The sequence below is a fragment of the Chiloscyllium plagiosum genome, chromosome 16 (assembly GCF_004010195.1).
Source record: "Chiloscyllium plagiosum isolate BGI_BamShark_2017 chromosome 16, ASM401019v2, whole genome shotgun sequence".
Lineage (NCBI taxonomy): Eukaryota > Metazoa > Chordata > Chondrichthyes > Orectolobiformes > Hemiscylliidae > Chiloscyllium > Chiloscyllium plagiosum.
The window spans coordinates 34559329-34582848 of record NC_057725.1 but is presented as its reverse complement, the minus strand read 5'-3'; the positions used below and the strand labels follow the sequence as shown (position 1 = coordinate 34582848).

The window sequence follows — 23520 nt, the reverse complement described above, 5'->3', positions numbered from 1 at the left end:
GTGAATACAGAACATCTAGCTAAAGTTCTGAAGATTTTCACACCTGTAAAACAACAGAAGCAGGTTCTAAAGAAGGAAAAAAAAGATAATTGTATGGTACTTATGAATGAATATTGAAGTAACATTTAAACTTGAAGACAAATAAATCAGCTAATTTGCACATGGCAAGTGTATACAAATAGTAATGAGATCAAATATATCCAGTGTGAAGGTACAGATTTTCAATGTTAAGTCCAAGGAAACATTGACTGATCCATGATGCCAGATATGCTGTTCAACAATTAGGACTCATCATGAGGTTGAAGGAAGAAAGTTATGTACATTTCTTTAACACCATTTACAATTTTTTGGCAGTCCAAAGTACTTTATAGCCAATTAAGTATTTTTGAAATGTGGGATAAGTTATGCTAAAAATCAGATAAGTATCAATTTTGGAACATTTCATGAAGGATGTCTTTTCTCTCTGTGAGCTCCAGCTCATTGTGTCGCACAATTCTCCACAGCTCAGCCCACTGACCATAGTCCTGTTTGAGCTATTCATTGCTGGCAAACATGACAAGCTGCCTGACTATCTATCTGTGCTAAAAGGCAAAGTAAAGAACCTGTGAGCATCCAAGTAGAAGCAAAGCAAGTGAGCATGAAGAAAGTAAGCTAAGGGTTCTGAGTTGTGTCGTATTCCGATATAAGAGATAGGCATTTGTCCAGGCATGGAAAATGATCTGGCAACAACATCGCAAATTAAGGTGACAATAAACTCCAAGGTGCATTATTGAAATGCTTGACTATATTTTTAAAAATGAGTCCCAAATGTGCTCTGGTGATTCAGTGAAGCTGGTGTTTTGCCAATGCCAATCTCCAGAACTGTTGGGTAAAGCTTGCCAAAATGGGGAAGAGGCTGACAAGTTGTAGCTGCCAGATACCCACTCAGTCTTTCATGTTGGAAAATGTCACATTTTATGTTCTCCCCACTTTTCAGCAAAATAGTAAACTGTATATAAATGAGGTGAGATTAAGAAACAATGAGATGTGAAGCATGCAATTAAATCTGTCACTGCTCATCAGTGAGATTCCTATCAAGCCACTAAAACCTTGGGTGGAAATTTGGAGTCGTTTTCTCAATGTTGACAACCACGTTTTTCTGTTCTCACTATATTTTCCCAATTGACTTCTCATTGCCCACATCAGTCAGGGTGCTGGGAAAACCTCACTGGAGAGAAATGGGCAGGTGATTTCAACAAAGGAAAGTCCGATAAAGAATAACAGTAACAAATAACATGGTTTCAATAATGTTAATAACATTGTTTAACTAATTAGTATTGGTTAGGACATTGAGTGTTATTTAAAAATATGGATCAGCATTAAATGTTCCTGATAATATTCTTCTTGCTGCCTGAGTCTCCAGCGTCCAGATGAGGCAGCAGCTTATGCCTCAGAAGGTCAATCAGCATGTGGAGTTTCCTGGCAGTTGTGCAGTCATGGATCTGTTCAGATTAGAGGGAACATTTATTGTCAATTCCTGATTCCCCTGGAGAAGTGTCATCCCATTGGAATCTTCTTCTGAGTTTCCTGCAACAAACTTGTCAGGAACAGTCCTCAGCCCTTGCTCTCCCTACAGCCCACTCATGCCCAAATGAATTGGCACATGCAGATTATAACTCTATACTGCATCCTAATAGGGATGCAACGTTGGTATCTGAGCTGGTTGATGCGATTGCTAGATATAATGGCAATGTTTCTTCCTTAAAGATCTGCAACAACTCTTGGGCCTTGTCAGATGGCTGCGCTGTCTAAAAGCAGAAAAGCAAAAGGAGAAGATTAGGGTGCGAGAGAGCAAAAGTCCATGGTCATACCATCTGCAACCTCATACCAGATAACAGGTTGAGGTTGGATTTGAGAAGTGGCAGAAAACAAGAGCACAGCATTATCCTGAGAGTATTTGACAGTGACAGATTCAACAGCCTGAGTCATGGTCAACCTCATTGAATGGAGAATGAGGCATAAGCAATAAGGGTGTGATGCATTTAGTGAATTGATGGTTTGGTGCACTGGGTACCTACTGTCATTTGAAGATATATTGGTTGACCATGCCATGAGCTCCTGCAACGTTTTTCAGCCCTGGTGCTAGCTTCTTGAGGTCATACTTTGGAAATTGAACTCCATGGCAGTGCCCACCTGTTCCCATTCCCTTCTCAGAATGTTACCTATGGAAACGAGGCCTCTTTCCTCCTATTGACCTCAGGGATTGGGTCTCCAGTGCCATATTTGAGAACCTTAGAAATCAACTTAGCTGTTTCTGTGATTGGCATCCTCTTTTACCCAGTTGCAGCCATATGACTGACATGCATTGCTTCTGTGCAATGACTGCAATTTCTCTTTCAGAGAGGATGACTACCTTTCAAGAGGTTCAGTCTGGGTGAAAATCCTCTAGCCTTACACACTGCAAGGTTCTTTTTTGGGGGAATTGAGAAAGCAGCAGCATGGATTATGCTTAACTGAAGGCTGCAATCGTTCAAATGAGGAAGCAGCATAAAATGTCCAAGTTGCCAGCATTAATGAGCCCTGACACTGGCTAATTATGATTCATGATCCCCAACATCTGAGAAACACTCCAAATTTCTCATTCTCAATTTTTTATTTTGTACTTGATGCTTCTATTCAGAGCTTGTGATATCATATGTTTTTCCTTATTCCTTGTCCTTGTGTCTAAACCCCTAAGCTGCTATGCCCGGCTTTTACATTCTAATGAGTCTGAAATATATTCTTGAGAACTCTCTTAGTTCCAAACTCTGGACTTGGTTGGTTCACCAGGATTACATTACCCATATTTAATGTATATCCTAAAGGGTTACGACTGCTTCATTTAAAAACTCTGCAAATTAATTAACTATGTAAGAAATTGATTCTGAAAGGACATTTCAACTCCTTGTGGACTGATTTTGTCTTTATTGTTTCAAATGCTGTGCATTTTTTCCCTAGCTCTATATTCCATACATTATTACTTTTAAGTAACTCAAATTTTAACCAATTGGCAAAAAAACGAATTAAAATTAAAAATAACTAATTCCATGTTAATCAACTTTCAAAATAGAAAGGAGATCATTGACAGCCAATGCACATGGTTTCTGATGTATCAAGTACCATAATAATGGTGCTGTTGTTAATAGCATAACAGGTTTTGCATTCACAGCATGTGCAACGTCAAATGTTATGCTTAATAGAACAATTAGCCTGCTTATGGAAACTGATTGTTTTCCCGTGAGCATAAGACAATATCCTGAGGAAAAACTGAACCACAATGAAAGCAGTGGCACATTGTTGAAGCCAATTAAGTACTGAAAGTTTTATACTGCAGCTGGAGCCCTTGTGACACAGTGGTAGTATCCCTCCCTCTGCTCCTATAGGTTTGAGTTAAAGTCCCACCTGCTCCAAAGGTGCATAATAACAACAGTTAACAGGATGCTTGGGAAGTATCAACACTGTACCGGTTGTTCTCCACCTGATCTAAAAGTAGTTGATTCCTACAAGAATATGTTCCATTACCAATATTAGCATATTTCATGCTCAAACTTTCATGTAAAATGCTTAGATGTTGATAATAAAAATATTTTTAAAGCATTTTCTTATGGCTTTCTAACTATTGAAACACTGGTGATAACAGGTCAAACACACTGATGGACCAGAATTTATAAGTTATTAATATGGAATGAAGACCCTTGAATTGTTCTATAGTGATGACTTCTGTACATCCCAGATCTATAATCTAGCACTGAAAATGAAATACTGCAACTGAAGCAATGATATTCTAATCAGGTTTTACATATGATGTGCTTTTCAAAAGAAAAAAAAGCTGCTGTTTATAAATGGGCAAAGTGATCCCTACTAACTAGCAGGAATGGAGTTTAGCTCAGAGTAACACACTGAATAATGAATACCTGGGAGTGATTACAAGGCTTTTCTGTGATCAAGGCATTGAGATGATGTTGTAAACCGCATGTGCGTAGCTGAAGTAGTTTAGAGCCTTCAGCTGAACCACAAGATCAGATTACAGTATTGAGATGACTGTTTCATATCTGTTCTTACTTATAATATGTACTGTTTCATTTTATGTGGGATTTTACTCTGTTTTTGGTCAGTCTTTGTGCCAGCAGTGGTTTCAGTATTGGACTCAGAATCACAGTACTTCATGTTCCTCTGGATGCAGAACACTCATTCAAAAGAATTACATTTTTTTCTTCTTGAATTTTCTTCTTGTCTTTTTTGAAGTTGCTGTCTTTTTCTGGGTTCCCAGTTCTAGTGGTCAGTCTCTACAAGCTATTCCAATTATTTCTTCTTTGCAGCTGTCTAAGTTTTTTGTAGGGCCACAACTCCAAACAGCATCAAACCTGAGAGTCACCTTCAGTAGCTCTCTAATTTGTAGTACCTTACAGCACAGTGGCGTAGCAGTCTATAGTCTTAATGCAATCCTTTGATTTGCTAATCTATGGGCAGGAATAGTTCTACTCTTCATAGAATTGCCTAATTTTCTCCACTTGAATTGCAATTTTGTCAAAATCTCCACAGCTAAACAGGCTCAGAAGTTATAAAAGGTTTACAGATTTTTTTTTAAAACTTCACAGGATAACTGAATATAGATTTTACACATAATGCCAGTTTGTATTTTAACTACTCAGTGAAATAAACTGTTTGAAGCAGAAGAAGCTAACTTTTGTTATAATATATTTAGCCCTTGTTAAAATAAACCCATCTTCATACATGATTATAAAGCTTTTCGAGCTTTCTGTTTGCCTCACTCCTACAACTTGGGCTCAATTTTATGAACAAGTTGGTTAAATTCAATTTCTGGAATTTGCACAAAGGATTTACCTCTGTGAGCTCCAGTGAAGTTTAGAGTCATAGAGTCATAAAGATGTACAGCATGGAAACAGACCATTCGATCCAACTCGTCCATGCCGACCAGCTATCCCAACCCGATTTAGTCCCACCTGCCAGCACCTGGCCCATATCCCTCCAAACTCTTCCTATTCATATACCCATCCAAATGCCTTTTAAATGTTGCAATTGTACCAGCCTCCACTACTTCCTCTGGCAGCTCATTCCATTGTCCCTTAGGTCTCTTTTATATCTTTCCCCTCTCACCCTAAACCTATGCCCTCTAGTTCTGAACTCCCCGACCCCAGGAAAAAGACTTTGTCTGTTTATTCTATCCATGCCCTTCATAATTTTGTAAACCTCTATAAGGTCTACCCTCAGCCTCCGATACTCCACGGAAAAAAGCTGCAGCCTGTTCCGCCTCTTCCTATAGCTTAAATCCTCCAACCCTGGCAACATCGTTGTATGCCTCACTATATGTGCACCATGCCTCTATGGCTCCCTACTCAGAATATCATATGCTCAAGTCAAGAGTATGGTACTGCAAAAGCACAGCAGGTCAGACAGCATCTGAGGAGCAGGAGAATCGACATTTCGGGCAAAGCCCTTCAGCAGGAATGAGGCAGTGAGCTGAGTGATTGGAGAGATAAATGAGAGGGGGTGAGGCTGGGGGGAATGTAGCTGAGAGTGCAACAGGTGGATGGAGGTGGGGCTAATGGCGTTAGGTCGAAGAAGAGGGTGGAGTGGATAGGTGGGAAGGAAGATGGACAGGTAGGACAGATCATGATTGCGGTGCCGAGTTGGAAGATTTGAACTGGGGTAAGGTGGGGGAGGGGAAATGAGGAAACTGGTGAAATCCACATTGATGCCACAGGGTTGGAGATGAAACATTCATGCTTCAGGCATCGGGCAGTTAGGAAGTGGCTAAGGACAGAACTCTCCCCGGTCCTTACCTTCCACCCCACCAACCTCCGTATACATCCATTTCCACCACCGACAATCGGACCCCCACTACAGGTATATTTCCCTCCCCACCCCTATCTGCTTTCTATAAAAACCATTCTCTCCACGACTCCCTTGTCAGGTCCATGACCCCCTCCAACCCACCCTCCCCTTCCGGCACCTTCCCCTGTCACCACTAGAATTGCAAAACTTGCATCCACACCTCCTCCTCACCTCTGTCCAAGGCCCCAAAGGAGTCTTCCACAACCATCAAAGTTTTACCTGCACTTTAACACACCATTTACTGTATCTGTTGCTCCCGTTGCATTCTCCTCTACACTGGGGAGACAGGACGCCTACTTGCAGAGCACCTCAGAGAACATCTCCGGGACACCCGCATCAACCAACCCCACTGTCCCGTGGCCGAACACTTTTACCCCCCTCCCTTTCCGCCAAGGATATGCAGGTTCTGGACCTCCTGCATCGCCACTCCCTAACCACCTGACACCTGGAGGAAGAACGTCTCATCTTCCCCCTCGGCAGCGTTCCACCCCATGGCATCAATGTGGATTTCACCAGTTTGCATATTTCCCTTCCCCCACCGTACCTCAGTTCCAATCTTCCAGCTCAGCACCGCCCTCATGACCGATCCTATCTGTCCATCTTCCTTCCCACTTATCTTCTCCACCTCCTCTCCAACCTATTACCATTAGCCCCACCTCCACGTACCTATCGCCCTCTCAGCTACATTCCCCAGCCCCACCCCCCCTCACCACGACCTCGGCTCACCGCATCATTCCTGAAGGGCTTTTGCCTGAAATGTCGATTCTCCTGCTCCTTGAATGCTGCCTGACCTGCTGTGCCTTTCCAGCACCCCACTCTTGACTTTAATCTCCAACATCTGCAGTCCTCACTTTCACCCTATTATATGCTCTCGCAATGACAGAAATCCTCACCACCACCCAGGCCTCCTGAGATTACTGGAACCAAAACAATATTTAAAGCCCAGCCATGCATCAAGTCAAGGGCTGACAAGAAACATTTCTGAGGAACCACAGGTGCACAGTTAACACTTCATTGCAAATGTAAGTTCACTATCATAAATGTATTGCTATCTTACATCATCACTTGTCTGACTGTCATTGTAACCACAGCTACAAGAATCAAACTCCACAGGTTAATGGCCATTAGCACCATATCATCTTATAACCGTAATGCCATAATGTAGAATAGCATCTTCTCATTGTTCAATGTGGGAGTATCACTTACTGGAAGACAGTTGAAAACATTTAATTTTACTCAATACCAGCAAAAGCAAAGGGGAGAAAACAAACCAAGCTGCATTTGCTTTTGGAAATTAATAGGAGCCACTTGTCTTTCAAGAAACAACAAATTTACAGTCAATGCATTCAACTTATCCCTATTCAAACTGGGTATCTATTAAGTAGTGTCTGGCTTGTTGCATCCAAAGCTATACTACTCCACCATGCTCACGGTGATGATCAATCTGCACAATATCTTCTTCTTCCTCTGAAGATCGCTGTCTCTGTCCCAAGTCTTCAGCTTCCATCACATCATTTCTGATTCTGCATTTTTTCCTTTATTCATTCACAGGATGAGGGCATCACTGGCAGCATTTATTGTCCATCCCTAATTGCCCAGAGGGCAGTTAAGAGTCAACGACATTGTTGTGGGTCTGGAGTCACACGTAGGTCATACCAGATAAGGATAACAGTTTCTTCCCAAAAGGATATTAGTGAACCCGATGTTTTTTGGGTGGTCAGGGTCAGGGAGTTTATAACACTGTAGTTTGGGGTGCAGCCCATGGTTAGCCCAACAGTTGCAGTGCAACTAGTCCAGAGATTCACAGTTGGGCAATTAGGAAGCTGCATAGAGATCAGTTTGAGGTCTGATCACTCATCTGTCAGTGTAGTGCATTCAAAATGGTCAAGGGGGTGTGTGATAGTAAGTTCTGGGGGCTCTGCTCAATGAAAGATAAAGGGGAGGTGCTGTTATCAGCGGTCACTACAATGGTCGAGAAGCTGAGGAACTCAGTTGTGGAGATGAAAGGCATCATTCTGTGATGCAGAGGGGATAATAATTGTGAGAGCAGGGAGCAACTCAAAAAATAAGGAAGGAGACAATACAGCATGGTAGGACAAGAGTTGCTGCGAGTGGAGTGTAGTCACAACCAGCCTGGTTTCAATGGGGTTCAATGCAAGCCATGGGTAAACTGTAGAATCAGGACTCAGGGGTAATGTTGGAAGATGAAGACATAAATAAAAGTTGGGTGGGAATGTGTGGACACAGAGAACTGATGGGGACAGCAAGGAAGAAAGGAACATAGAGTTTCGGAGAATGGGAGAAAGTGCTCTGGGCAATTAGGAATGGGCAACAATTGCAGATTTAACCAGACATGCCCAGATACTATGAACAAATAAAATCAAATCCTGGCATGCTGTGGTATGAACTAGTGGAACAATGGCCTAGTGGTATTATTGCTAGACTCTTAATCCAGAGATCCAGATAACGTTCTGGGGACCTGGGTTCAAATCTCCGCCATGGTAGAATTTGAATTCAATAAATGTTTGAAATTAAGAGTCTAGCAATGACCATGAATCAATTGTCAGAATAAAAACATCGGGTTCACTAATATCCTTTTGGGAAGGAAACTGTCATCTTTATCTGGTATGACCTACATGTGACTCCAGACCCACAACAATGTCGTTGACTCTTAACTGCCCTCTGGGCAATTAGGGATGGACAATAAATGCTGCCAGTGATGCCCTCATCCTGTGAATGAATAAAGGAAAAAATGCAGAATCAGAAATGATGTGATGGAAGCTGAAGACTTGGGACAGAGACAGCGATCTTCAGAGGAAGAAGAAGATATTGTGCAGATTGATCATCACCGTGAGCATGGTGGAGTAGTATAGCTTTGGATGCAACAAGCCAGACACTACTTAATAGATACCCAGTTTGAATAGGGATAAGTTGAATGCATGTCCAGGCTCCTGATTAAATGCTACCCTTGACTGAGTGTGACAGGACCCCCTAACTGAGTGTGACAGGACCCCCTAACTGATGACAGTCTCCCTGACCTGACTGATGACTAGATTTAGATTTGGAGACATGGCCATTTGGTTGAAAAACATTGAGTGTATTTGCTGTGTAAGATGCTGGCACATGTTGCAAGTGTGACATTCACAGCACATTGCCTTAAAGCAACATATCTACTCCTTGATTGAACACTGCTGCCAGCAATGACAAGTTGCCACTTTCTATGTACACTAAAACAAAAGCAAGGCATAACAGAAGTGCTGAGAGTCTTTAAGTACTGAATAAGGCTCTAAATTGCAAAAATGCAAGGCAGAAATGCTGCGAGCATCCAAACAGATGCAAGTGAGTGAGTTTTAGGAGAGCAAGCAAGGGTTCTGACATGCATTCTGATCCAATCTATGCAGTGGGCACTTGTTCCTGTATGAAAAGTGTCCTGAGAGTAGCATTACATTGGGAGGTGCTGTTGTGTTCTAAAATGCAATATTATAATAGAGAACAATGTTCTATGTAGTTTGGAATGCCATGATGATGTGGTGAGGCTGGTACATGTCCATTGCCAACCTCCGTGAGTTGAGGTGCAATCAGTCACTACCCCATGGAGTGTACCCTGAGATTTTGGGGACTGTTGCCTAAGAGGGAAGCCCAGAGGAGCAAGCAGTGAGCTGGAGCCACCAGATACCCACTCTTTTACATCAGGAATTGTTGCTGCTCGGCTTCCATCTGGTGTAAAAGCAAATAGGAATGTGCATACCAATGAGGTGGGAGGTCTCTCACTGCTCCCAAGTCAGATTCTTGTTTTGCAGTGCAAAATTTGATTTCAGGATTGAACTTTATTTTCTCAAAGTCAAAAGACTCATTTTTCCAATCTTAACATTTGTCCAACTGATTTGACAATACCCACATCTCTTTGAGGCTGTGAAAATTCAGCCTTTTGTTCATTTAATATTGATAAGTCAAGCAAAATCACAAAAATAAGAAATTTAGCAAGTGGAAAATTATAAGACCTTGTTTATAGCATGCTATCTGCATTATCGCTTCAACTGCTTTTTCTCTTTCTATTCTGTGTCTCAAATCTGTTTGCCTCTCACCTCAGAACAGATTTGATTTCATTCAAAATTCATTCATATCTCTTTTTCAGTCTCACCAGATGCCATTAGTCTATTTTTGATTCCTCCCAACTATCCTCTGACCACTTAGCTATTTTTCCTAGCTATATTGCTGCCGGATAAAGTTAATCTCTCCCCTTGTAGTATTACATTCTCTTCTTCAAAATGGCCATCACTGTCATTTTCAAGAACTCACATTTGATTCTTTTGCAGTCTTCAATTAGAATTCCATTTATGACCAACCTTTCCTTTCTTGAATGCTTTTGAATTCAGTGCATTAGGAAGAAGCAGCAGCAAATGGAAGTCAGCATGGACAGGATAGGTCGTTTGATACATCATTGCTGCTCAGGTCTATGCTTAAGTCTCCCACACATTCCAGCCACCTGCTCACAGAACAGAAACTGCATGTCAAACTAACCAATTGTAATTTCTGTGACCATAACAGCTATGTGTTATCCCTCTTTGTCCACTGAGCCTTAAGTACAACACTTGATTGACCAGATCCTCCTCCTTCACTGCCTCTCTGTGGTTAAGCTCAGCAGGATTGCCCTACTTTAGCTTAACCTGTCCGACGGAAGCAGCACAGCTACCACAATAATTTATGTGCACATTCCCAGACAGTCATCTCCACAGTACTTGAAGATTCCATCCTTGGCATCTTTTTCCTTGTTTACATATTGCCATTCAGCGATGTTATCCTTAGACTCTGGATCATTTTTCACAGATATCAGAATGAAATCTACTGAAGATTGCCTTTAACTCCATAAAAATATTCTGTTTTGTCAGCCTTTTATCAAGTAGTGGAATGTACAGACTTTCCTCTAATTATCCATTATGAAAACATGTTTGTTTCCTATTAAAAACTTTGTAGCTTTGTTCCCAATTCCACCCATGCCTCGTGATGTATAAAGCAATACTTCTGAAAGAGTTCATGTTAAAATTGTAATAGTTTCATGGTGATACACACAATGTTTGGTTGCAGATAAGGGTTTCTACACAAGCGTTTGTAGTGAGCAGATGTATTCTGCAAAGCTCCCAAGGGTCCTTAGGAATTATGCCTGATTAACAATGTAACCTGTATTTATTCCTGTCATGCAATAAACCACTTTGTTAATTCAGTCAAGTGCCCATTCGATTTTGAATGTAGCTGTGGTCAATGCTCTACCACTGATAACTGGACAGGTCCCGATGCAATATAGACATTGGGAGGATTGATGGCAACGAATAAATTCAACCGCCTCCAGCCCCAGTGCAGCATACTGGCAGTGGTTGTATACTGCATGGTACCTATGCTAGGCATTCAAAATCTATTTAGAAATCCTCACATAAGGAGAAAGTTACAGAAGAACCAGATGAAAAACACTTGGAATAAAGGTGGATTTATCACTTTAGCAGCATTGCTACTTGTTTTTTTTTTAAGCCCCTTATGGGATGTGGGGGGTCACTGACTGGCTAGCATTTTTATTATCTGTCCAAGTTGCCCTGGGAGAATGTAGTGGTGAGCTGCTTTCTTTAAATACTGCAGTCCTGCAGTGTAAGTAGATCTACAGTGCCAATAGGAACAGAATTCCAGGATTTTGACCCACCGACACTGAAGGAACTTTAAGAAGGCAAGGCTAGTGAGTCAGGAGTTGAAGAACAATCACAGATAAAGCAAGAGAAAAAGAGAGCAACAAGCCATTTCCCACACTACAAGATAAAACTTCATCAAGAAGCTGGTAAGATGGAACAAGATAAAGAGTGTGGCTATGGAAAAAGACAAAAAAATGCTGCAACATTTAGAAAAAGGCAGAGACTTCAGTGAACTATGCTCTAGGTAAAAGCAATGACTGCAGATGCTGGAAACCAGATTCTGGATTAGAGTGGTACTGGAATAGCACAGCAGGTCAGGCAGCATCCGAGAAGCAGTAAAATCGACGTTTCGGGCAAAAGCCCTTCATCAGGAATACAGGCAGAGTGCCTGAACGGTGGAGAGAGAGATAAATGAGAGGAGGGTGGGGGTGGGGAGAAAGTAGCATAGAGTACAATAGGTGAGTGGGGGTGGAGATGAAGGTGAACTCTGCTCTGTAAGACCTCAGAATTTACTGAAACTCAGAAGAAATGAATTCAAAACAAAGCTGCTGAAATAATAAGCAGAAGAGTTGTCATGAGCAATTAAAGATTTAAATGGACTGGGACTCAATGATAAAACTATTGTTTGAGCCATAGCCAGAAAACGTTTATTTTTTAAAAATTGTACAGAAGAAAAGGCGCTTTTTTTTTACCTATGGAAGGTGGGAAAACATCCACTTCACCTAGAAATAAGTGGAAAAATTCCATCCCAGCCACAAAAGGTAGACAAACCTGATTAAAGTCAGAATCTTGGTCTTTTTAAACATTGGGAAAACTGTAAAAATGATGGAAAATAAGCAGTACAAAGAAACGGTATTAAAAACACAATTTTGAAAGCTGAAAGCACTAAGTCACTACAGAACAGACAGTAACACTATGTAAAGATTTATTGAAGAATTTAAAACAGCATGGCAGCAGTACAAGTGTACAAGGACTGGTAAATAAAGAAAATGTACAGGCTCTAGCAATCACTGTGGGAACTACTTAAAACAGTGTCAACAAATACAAGTATGCATAATTAAAAATCAGATTACAAGAAAGAGTTAAAATGATTGTGTATTTTAAGTAATAACAACCACATGAAACAAACTGAAATGAGATAGAATGCATCGTCAAAGTTTCAAGGTCCGAGGTGGACGATATAGATCATAAGATTGGACTTCCTGAGGAGACACTTCTTAAGGTACAGAACTGTTTCAAATTTTAACACTAAGTCAAGTTAGCATACTTTGAATTCGATGGGTTCTGATGTGAATGATTTTAGTAATTACCAGAAAATTAAAGAGAGCACAAATAGCTTTTCACAATGATCTAAAAGCTTCTATAATTACTCTAATCTAAGAACAAACAAAATTCCTGTTTGTGCAAGGTTAAATAGAAGAGTTCACCTTCCTGGGGAGTCCACAGTCAATTGCATTAATGGTCTCTACAGATTAGTGTAAAACTATGACTATGGAGCTTTGAAATCAGAATTCAAGAGATAGAATTGTTCTTGCAATTAGTCATGAAATGTTATTATAATCCAAAGAATATTTAATTTTGGACAAATCTGTTCAAATAGTGTTGCATGAAGAGCACATGTCTCCTGAGAGGGGAAGCCCACAATACCTTTAAAGTCAGTTCCCTTGATGAGATACAAACGCTCGAAGGAGGCACATGATAAGCCAACATAAAAAGGAAGTCAAACGTTAGATACTAGAAGTATCAGTTCTGTCAGACAACAAGAATTCACAGGCATGGATAGATTTTAATTCATTCACAGGATGTAGATGTCACTGGCCCAAAGCTTCTTGAGAAGGTGGTAATGAGCTATCTAAACAGCTACACTCCATATGATATAATACATCCACACAGTGCTGCTTGGGTGGGAGTTCCAGGCTTTTCCATTTAGTGACAATGAAGGAATAACTGATACACTTCTAAATCAGAATTGTGTGTGGGTTGGAGGGGATCTTGGAGATGGTTGCATTCCCATGTATCTGGTGCTGTCTTCTAGTTGGCGAAGGTTGCAGGTTTATAAGGTCTGTTTAGGGAGCTTTGGTGAGTTGCTGTCCTGCATCTTGTGATGGTACATGTTACTGTCACTGTGCTTTGATGTGGGTGAAAATGTTGTAGATTTTACATGAGGTCCAATCAAGTGGGCTGCTTTGTGCTAGATGTTGGATTTGCACTAATCCAAGCAAGATCAGACTATGCCATTACACTCCTGACCCGTGCCTTATAGGTGGACAGGTTTTGAGGTGTTAGGAGTTGGGTTACTCACCACAGAATTCCCAACATCTGACCTGCCCTTGCCACCACAGTATTTAGGTGGCTTGACCAGTTAGATTTCTGGTAAGTGGTAACTCCCAGGATGAGGATACTGAGGGATTCAGTAATGGTGATGCTACTGAATGTCAAGGGTTAAAGTGGAATCTCTTTTGTTGAAGATAGTCATTGCCTGGCATATGCCAAACATCAGTCCAAACCTGAATTGTGTTCAGTTATTTCTGTTGTTAGACATGAACTGCTTCAGTATCTGAGGAATCGCAAACTGGTCTGAACATTGTATAGTCATCAGCAGACATCCCCGCTTGGGACCTTATGCTTGAGGGAAGGTCATTGATGATTGGCTTAGGACCCTGTATTTATGAATTCCAGTGATGTCCTGTGGCTGAAATGATTGACCTCTGACAACCTGATGGCATCTTCATTTGTGCTTGGTCTGTCGCCATTCAGTGGAGTGTAATTCACATGATTTTCATTAACTTCACCTTCATTTAGACTCTTTGATTCACTTGGTTAAATGCTGCCTTGATATGAAAGGAAGTAATCCTAAATTCCACTCTACCGTACAGCTCTCTTGTAATGAAGCAGTCTGGCAGAATCCAAACTGTGCATCTGTGAACAGACTATTGTTGTGTTAATGCCACTTCCCGGCACAGATTGAGCGTAGACTAATGGAAAGGTAATTGGCCAGCTGGGATTCATCCTCTTCCTTGTGGACAAGACATACCTGCAGACTTTTCCACATTACCAGTGTTCTAACTTGACAGAAATATTCTAGCTAGGCACACATCTTTGGTACTGTTGCTGGGATGTTGCAGTTTACAGTGCCCTCAACTGTTCCTTGATATCACATGGGGTGAATTGAATTGAATGAATATAGCATCTATGATATTGGAGACTACAGGAGGAGGCCACGTCAAAGGAAGGCTGCATTTGTTTAAACACTAGGTCACTTCCAAAAGATATTTCAGAACAGTGGAAAAAATAGGGGTGACACATGTAAAGAGATATAATTAACAGAAAAGATACCTGCATTAAACAAGATACCTCAATTGGAGAAAGTGCCCAAAGCATCCAGTCGAGGGAAGGTTCTTTCAGCTGATCATCGGCATGGAGGGATTTTCTTGAGGCGCAGGTTTGTATAAGTTGAGCCTGTAGTCATTGTAATCTAGAAGAATGAGAAGTGATCTTCTTAGAACACACATATTTTTAGAATGGCTTGACAGTTTCTATGCAGAAAGAATGTTTTTCATTGTGAGATTCTAGGATTGGAGGGTGTAATCTCAGAGTAAGGAGATAGCCTGTTCAAGAGATTAGGGTTCTCCATGGAAAGAAATAAACTAATGACAAGTACAACAAGGAGCAGTATCTTCAATGGGGTTGAGTCATCATTGCAGCATTGTTGGGAGATACTCATGGAGACCCAGCAGAATTACCTTCATAGCAGCCTCTCACAGAATTGTCTGGGAAGTCAAAAGTTTTGCTGGATTATTCGTCTATGCCTGGAACCCTCTGAAAATCTCTATTCAAATCTGTGACTTTGAAGCAGTGTTCCCTCTAGACTGCATGGTTGTGTAAAAGTTTCCGACGTGAGAATCAGGGTGACAATGCAACAACTTATGCTTTCAGAAGTCAGTGTTGCACAAGGACCTTGGAGGCCCTTGCCACGCATTGGAGGAAGTGTTGCTTCAGAGGCTTCTGATGAAATCAGGAAATGTTAAGCAGTCTAACTCCTGAGTAATTGTTAAACAGACCTGATACTTACCTCATACATCCCCGGCTATACCTCCCTCAGGTCCCTTACATTCCCCATTCCTTGACTCAACATTCCCAGGACCCAATGTATCTTCCCCCAGTCTGCCCTTAAACCCTCCACTCCTTTGGTAAATGACCCAATACTCCCCTCCCCTCCACTGGACCTTACCTGTATCTCTCATCTGTCACAGTCTTATATTTCCTTTCTTTATCGAATGAAGTAATGCATTGTATCTAAACTCCTGCTTTACACATCATGTGAGCTTGTCTCTTCTTGGAATATCCAACCCAACATTTGAGAGATAAAAGATTCTCCAGCAGAAAAGTGAGTCATGGATCAGAATTAAAGCCAACGTGTCCCCAATCAGCAGATCTACCAATCCTCCAAATCTGAATAGAGTGAATTCTGGGAAAATTGTGAAATGTCCAGATCACGTATATTTGTGAAATCAGAAATTTTGGGAAAGGTGGGGATTTGGTAAAGATAATGTTATATATGGGGTTGTACAATGAGCTAGCTGTGGTGGAAATTGTCTTTTTGGGAGATGATTATCTACTCAGATAATGCCACAGATGAGAGGCAGAATAAAGGCACGATACTGCAGATGCTAGAAATCTGCAACAAATATAGAGAATGCTGGGGAAGCTAAACAAGTTTGGCAGCAACTGTGGTGAGAGGAACTAAGCTAATGTTTCCAGATAGTTTGACTTTTCTTCAGAACATCAGACTCCTCTTCAGTTATGAAGAAGAGTTATTCTGGACTCAAAACATGAACTCTGTTTCTCTCTCAACAAATGCTGCGAGATCAGATGTGGAATTTCTTCAATAATCTCACTGTTCATTTAACAGACTTTAGTACTGGGCATCAGAAAATGTTAAAAGAGAGCTGATAGATGTGATCAACTAGGAGAAAGTGAGGACTGCAGATGCTGGAGATCAGAGCTGAAAAATATATTGCTGAAAAAGCGAAGCAGGTCAGGCAGTATCCAAGAAGCAGGAGAATCGACATTTCGGGCATACGCCCTTCTTCAGCAGCAACATGACCTCCCAATTCCTGAAGCAGGGCTTATGCCTGAAACGTCGAGTCTCCTGCTCCTTGGATGCTGCCTGACCTGCTACGCTTTTCCAGCAACCCATTTTTCAGCTCTGATAGATGTGATCACAATTCAGAGTTGTCAATACAGTAAACTGGGAATAATTATATTCATTAGATACTGATTCTAAATTTAAAATCCTTGTCATAGAGTCATAGAGATGTACAGCACGAAACAGACCCTTTGGTCCAACTTGTCCATGTTGACCAGATATCCCAACCCGATCTAGTCCCACCTGCCAGCACCTGGCCCATATCCCTCCAAACCCTTCCTATTTATATACCCATCCAGATGCATTTTAAATGTTGTAATTGTACTAGCCTCCACCACTTCTTCTGGCAGCTCATTCCATACATGTACCACCCTCAGCGTGAAAAAGTTGCCGCTTAGGTCTCTTTTATATCTTTCCCCTCTCACCCTAAACCTATGCCCTCTAGTTTTGGATTCCCCCACCCCAGGGAAAAGACTTTGTCTATTCAGCCTATCCATGCCCCTCATAATTTTGTAAACCTCTATAAGGTCACTCCTCAGCCTTCGACGCTCCACGGAAAACAGCCCCAGCCTGTTCAGCCTCTCCCTAAAGCTCAAACCCTCCAACCCTGGTAACATCCTTGTAAATCTTTTTCTGAATCCTTTCAAGTTTCACAACATCTTTCTGATAGGAAGGAGACCAGAATTGCATGCAATATTCCAACAGTGGCCTAACCAATGTCCTGTACAGCCGCAACATGACCTCCCAATTCCTGTACTCAATATTCTGACCAATAAAGGAAAGCATACCAAATGTCTTCTTCACTATCCTATCTACCTGTGATTCTACAGGTAGATGGTGCAAGGAGCTATTAACCTGCACTCCTAGTTCCCTCTGTTCTGCAACACTCCCCAGGACCTTACCATTAAGTGTATAAGTCCTGCTATGATTTGCTTGTCAAAAGATAAGAAATAGGAAGACTGTTATACATGTTTGTTGGCACATGGAATCTCGAACCAAAAATAATACTAATCCAGAAATCTTTAGAAAGAAAATAGATAAATGTTTGAACAAGACATTGTTGAGGGGTGGGTAAGTAAATTTGCAGATGACACAAATGTTGGAGGTGCCGTCGATAGTATCGAGAGCTATTGCAGGCTGTAGCGCGACATAGACAGAATGCAGAGCTGGGCTGAGAAATGGCAGATGGAGTTCAACCTGGATAAATGCAAAGTGATGCATTTTGGAAGGTCAAACTCGAATGCTGAATATAGGATTAAAGGCAGGGTTCTTGGCAGTGTGGAGGAACAGAGGGATCTTGGTGTTCAAGTACATAGATCCCTCAAAGTTGCCACCCAAGTGGATATGGTTGTTAAGAAAGCATATGGTGTTTTGGCTTTCATTAACAGGGGGATAGAGTTTAAGAGCCGTGAGGTTTTGCTGCAGCTCTACAAGTCCCTGGTGAAACCACACTTGGAATATTTTGTCCAGTTCTGGTTGCCCTACTATAGGAAAGATGCAGAGGCTTTGGAGAGGGTGCAAAGAAGGTTTACCAGGATGCTGCCTGGACTGGAGAGCTTGCCTTATGAAGAGAGGTTGAATAAGCTCAGACTTTTCTCTCTGGAGAGAAGGAGGAAGCGACGTGACCTGATCGAGGTTTACAAGATAATGAGAGGAATGAATAGAGTCAATTAGCCAGAGAAATTTTCCCCAGGGCAGGAGTGACTGGTATGAGGGGTCATAGTTTTAATATATTAGGAAAAAGGTATAAAGGGATGTCAGAGGAAGATTCTTTACGCTGCGAGTTGTGAATGCATGGAATGCGTTGCCAGCGGTGGTAGGGGTAGCAGAGTCATTAGGGACATTTAAGCAACTGCTGGACATGCACATGGAGAGCAGTGAGTTGAGGGGTGTGTAGGTTAAGTTATTTTATTTTACAGTAGGATTAACCCTCAGCACAACATCATGGACCAAAGGGCCTGTTCTGTGCTGTACTTTTCTATGTTCTATAAGATAAATATGGAGGAGAGAAAAGTGAAAGGGATGATGAGCATCTCCTTCAGAAGGACGGGGGAGAGATCATGAGATGAAGAGCTTTCTTCTGTAGTTTAAGAGGAGAGATTAGAGAAGCTGGGATGGTTCTTATGAAAACAGAGGTTGTCAAGGGATGATTTAATAGGTACACTCAAAACGATGAAGGATTTTGGCAGAATAAATAAAACTTTTCCATGGTCAGAGTAAGCAGAGGATGCAGATTTTAAATATTTTGCAAAAGAAAGAGTGATAAGACTTTTTTTTTCACAGCTGATTTACTGATTTATTAACTTGATGATCTGAAACACTCTACATTAAAAAGTGATTGCTGAAGATTCAATAATAAGAGAATTAGATAAATATCTGGGAAAAAAATCCAGGACCACGTAGAAGGGCCTAGAGAATTAGATCAACTGGGTAGCTTTTTCAATAAGCCAGCTTAGATGGGTCATTAACATCCTCCAGTGAAGAATCATTCAATGATTCTGATAATTCTATTGTTTCAGCGTTATATTGGATTTATTTTGCCTCTGAGGAGAAAGTGAGGACTGCAGATGCTGGAGATCAGAGCTGAAAATGTGTTGCTGGAAAAGCGCAGCAGGTCAGGCAGCATCCAAGGAGCAGGAGAATCGACGTTTCGGGCCCAAGTCCCCCCTCCCTACCTTTTACCTTAGTCTGCTTGGCACACTCTCCTCATTCCTGAAGGAGGGCTTATGCCCGAAACGTCGATTCTCCTGCTCCTTGGATGCTGCCTGACCTGCTGCGCTTTTCCAGCAACACATTTTCAGCTCTTTATTTTGCCTCCCCCAAGTCCCTCCTCCCTACCTTTTATCTTAGCCTGCTTGGCACACTCTCCTCATTCCTGAAGAAGGGCTCATGCCCGAAACGTCGATTCTCCTGCTCCTTGGATGCTACTTGACCTGCTGTGCTTTTCCCGCAACACATTTTCAGCTTTATTTTGCAAATAGCAACATAAATGATAAAGGGACCCATCCAAAGTTTTCTGCTCTATATAGCATTCCCATCCTTTAGACTGACTCAGACTCTAAATTTCATGTTTCTCTGGTTTGATTCATGAAAGTAGCTAATTTTGCTTCTACATTTCCAATATTGAGGAAAATTCTCATTTCAGCAAACAACTTTTGAGAAGAAGGAGTATGTGGAAACACTGAACATTATGTTGGGAAAGAGGCCCCATTGGTCCAGACATATTTTATTTAAAATAATTGATTCAATATTTGTCATATCACTTGATGCAGCAAAAAGCTGCATTATCTGCAAAGCCCAGTTTTCTGTTGCTTCACAGACTTGGACTACTGAAGGCAGGAGAACATAACATTAGCAGAGACTCTGAGAACTGCGAAATATATGTTCAAACTTGTGCAATGTTACCAGTTTAGTTAGTAAAAAATGACATTCTGAAGACATAGAACAGAACAGCTGACTCCTAACAAATGCCAGCCGAAGGAATTAACTGGAATAGAAACAGATAATATTCGTATTACAATATAGAACATAACATCATTCAGATTTAAAGAAATATCTGCAGTTGGCTTGCCTGAAACTTGTCAAAAACTGCAGCAACTGGATCTAAAGTTTGAATAAAAGCTTAAATCTTCTCAAATGATTTGTTACATCTCAATTCATTATGAACTTTCAGTCTATGCTTCTAAAATTGGATATAAACAGACTTAATAAGATGGTGACTATCTGTAAATAATATAACCTTTTGGCACATTGAGCTTCAGATGGTCCAATATCTCAGGTAATTACCTAATTAAATTATGCATTCACAGCCATCTAAAGAGCTCGTATATATCTTTTGCTTAAGAATGGATTGATAATGAAAGAGCTACAGACTTCCAGCTAAATTGTCTCTCTGCTTCACCAGAGACAAAAGGAAACATCAAAACGCAATGTGTATAAAATGAAAGTGAAGGAATTGTAGCTAACCTCATTGAACTGTGATAGAGACATTTGCTTAGCTCTGTGACTGGATGACTAGATTGCGATGCAGAGTGACGCCAACAGCAGTGGTTTGATTCCCACATTGGCTGGCGTCACCATGAAGGGTCCTGCCTTCTCACTCTCATCCCTCGCCTGAGGCTCTATGATCTGCAGGGACTATGGCAACAGTACCTAACCTTATTCCTGAAGAAGGGCTTATGCCCGAAACGTCGATTCTCCTGTTCCCTGGATGCTGCCTGACCTGCTGCGCTTTTCCAGCAACACATTTTCAGCTCTGATCTCCAGCATCTGCAGATCTCACTTTCTCCTTATTATGACAGCCCATCACCTAGACTAGAAAAGCAGCTCATAAGAAATGGAAGCAGGAAGAGGTAACTAAGCCCTTTAAGCCCACTTTGCATTCTCAAAGGTCATGACTGACCTTCTACCATTTCACTTCATCCTTTAACCCTTAATGCTTTTAATATGGAGTAATCTGTCCATCTGAATCTTGAATTATCAACACTGAGCCTCCACAGCTGTCTCAGACAGAGGAGTCCAAAGATTCACCACCCTCTGGGTGAAGAATGGTTGACTGGCTGTCTGAAACTATCAAGGTAACAAAGACAATACAGGATGCACTGTCGCAATACCTCACATTGTCCAGAAGGAAAGAACACCAAGAGAAAATTCTGGCTGAGAGAGAGAACTCAAGCATTTTGCTGTAGCAAGGAGAAATGTATGGTAGCTTCAAAATCTCAACAACTACTGAAAGCTAAACTAAATCCTTGGTTCTGCTGGAGCCTGGCTCTACTCTTTCATGCCGTTTCTATTGTTGCAACTTTAAAAATGTGTTTAATTTGTTTAATTTATTGGTTTGGAACAGACCACTTGTCACCTCTGTCTCAAACATTCTTCATAAAAATTACTCGGATAAAATACACCTCTTAAAGTCATAGTATTATCACAAGTGTAAGAAAATATACCTCCCTAACAGACAATATATAGTGTTCTCAGGCCATAAAAGGGAATACTTAAGTTCCAACTGTAACAATTGTGTTTTAAAAGATCCTCAGGTATCAGTGATAGCCCTGGTCAACTCGGTAGAAAATGCAAAATTATTTGGAACCAGATCAACTTTTGAAATGATCATACATATGTAAGGTGCCTGAAGAAGTAAGATTAACATTACAAAGGAGGAGGTGCTGGATGTCTTAGAACATAGAACATGGGAGATAGAACAGTACAGCATAGAACAGGCCCTTCAGCCCACAATGTTGTGCCGACCACTGATCCTCATGTATGCACCCTCAAATTTCTGTGACCATATGCATGTCCAGCAGTCTCTTAAATGTCCCCAAATGACCTTGCTTCCACAACTGCTGCTGGAAACGCATTCCATGCTCTCACAACTCTCTGTGTAAAGAACCCACCTCTGACATCCCCTCTATACTTTCCTCCAACCAGCTTAAAACTATGATCCCTCGTGTTAGCCATTTCTGCCCTGGGAAATAGTCTCTGACTATCGACTCTATCTATGCCTCTCATTATCTTGTATACCTCAATTAGGTCCCCTCTCTTCCTACTTTTCTCAAATGAAAAACGTCCGAGCTCAGTCAACCTCTCTTCATAAGATAAGCCCTCCAGTCCAGGCAGCATCCTGGTAAACCTCCTCTGAACCCTCTCCAAAGCATCCGCATCTTTCCTATAGTAGGGTGACCAGAACTGGATGCAGTATTCCAAGTGAGGTATAACCAAAGTTTTATAGGGCTGCAACAAGATCTTATGACTCTTAAACTCAATCCCCCTGTTAATGAAAGCCAAAACACCATATGACCCAAGGACAGAGCCCTGTGGAACACCACTCACCACTGACTTCCAGGCAGAATATTTTCCTTCTACTACCACTTGCTGTCTTCTGTTGGCTAGCCAATTCTGTAGCCAGACAGCTAAGTTTCCCTGTAACCCATTCCTCCTGACCTTCTGAATGAGCCTACCATGGTGAACCTTATCAAATCAAAATGTGTAAAGGTGGAAAAATCCCCAGGACCTGATCAGGTGTACCCAAGAACTCTGTGGGAAGCTAGAGAAGTGTTGGCTGGGCCCCTTGCTGAGATATTTGTATCATCGATGGCCATAGGTGAGGTGCCAGAAAACTGGAGGTTGACTAATGTGGTGCCACTATTTAAGAAAGGTGATAAAGAAAATCCAGGGAACTATTGACTGGTGAACCCAGCATTGAAGGTGGACAAGTTGTTGGAGGGGATCCTGTGGACACGATTTAAATGTAATTGAAAAGGCAAGGCCTGATTAGGGATAGTCAATATACATTTGAGTATGGAAGATCGTGATCACGAACTTAATTGACTTTTTTAAAGAAGTAACGAAGGTGGTTGGTGAGGGCAGAGTGGTGGATGTGATCTATATGAATTTCAGTAAGGCATTTGACAAGGTTCCACATGGAAGACTGATTAGCAAAGTTAGATCACATGGGATGCAGGGAGAACTAGCCATTTGGATACAGAAACAGCTTGAAGGTGAAAGACAGAGGGTGGTGGTGGAGAACAGTTGTTTCTCAGACTGGAGGCCTGTGACCAGTAGTGTACCAGAAGGATTAGTGCTGGTCTACTGCTTTTTGACATTTATATAAATGATTTGGAGGTGAACATAAATTCTAAATTCTTGGAAGAGCAGAGTCTGATTAGAACAAGTCAACATGGATTTAGTAAAGGGAGGTCATGCCTGACAAACCTGTTGGAATATTTTGAAGAGGTAACAAGTAGGTTAGACCAGGGAAACCCAGTGGATGTGATCCATCTAGACTTTCAAAAGGCCTTTGATAAGGTGCCACACGGGAGGCTG

At 41.4% G+C, this 23520-nt stretch overlaps 1 protein-coding gene and 1 long non-coding RNA gene across 2 annotated transcripts in view; one reads left to right on the top strand and one right to left on the bottom strand.

Moving 5' to 3' along the window:
* Positions 1-23520, top strand: part of LOC122557782 (ethanolamine kinase 1-like) — a 498821-nt gene that overhangs the window by 473046 nt on the left and 2255 nt on the right. The window lies entirely within an intron of this gene.
* Positions 1214-15429, bottom strand: LOC122557783. The gene is made up of 3 exons (XR_006313933.1): positions 15293-15429; positions 14886-15024; positions 1214-1787 (listed from the first exon to the last, which is right to left on the bottom strand). It is a non-coding gene; the product is annotated as an uncharacterized LOC122557783 (long non-coding RNA).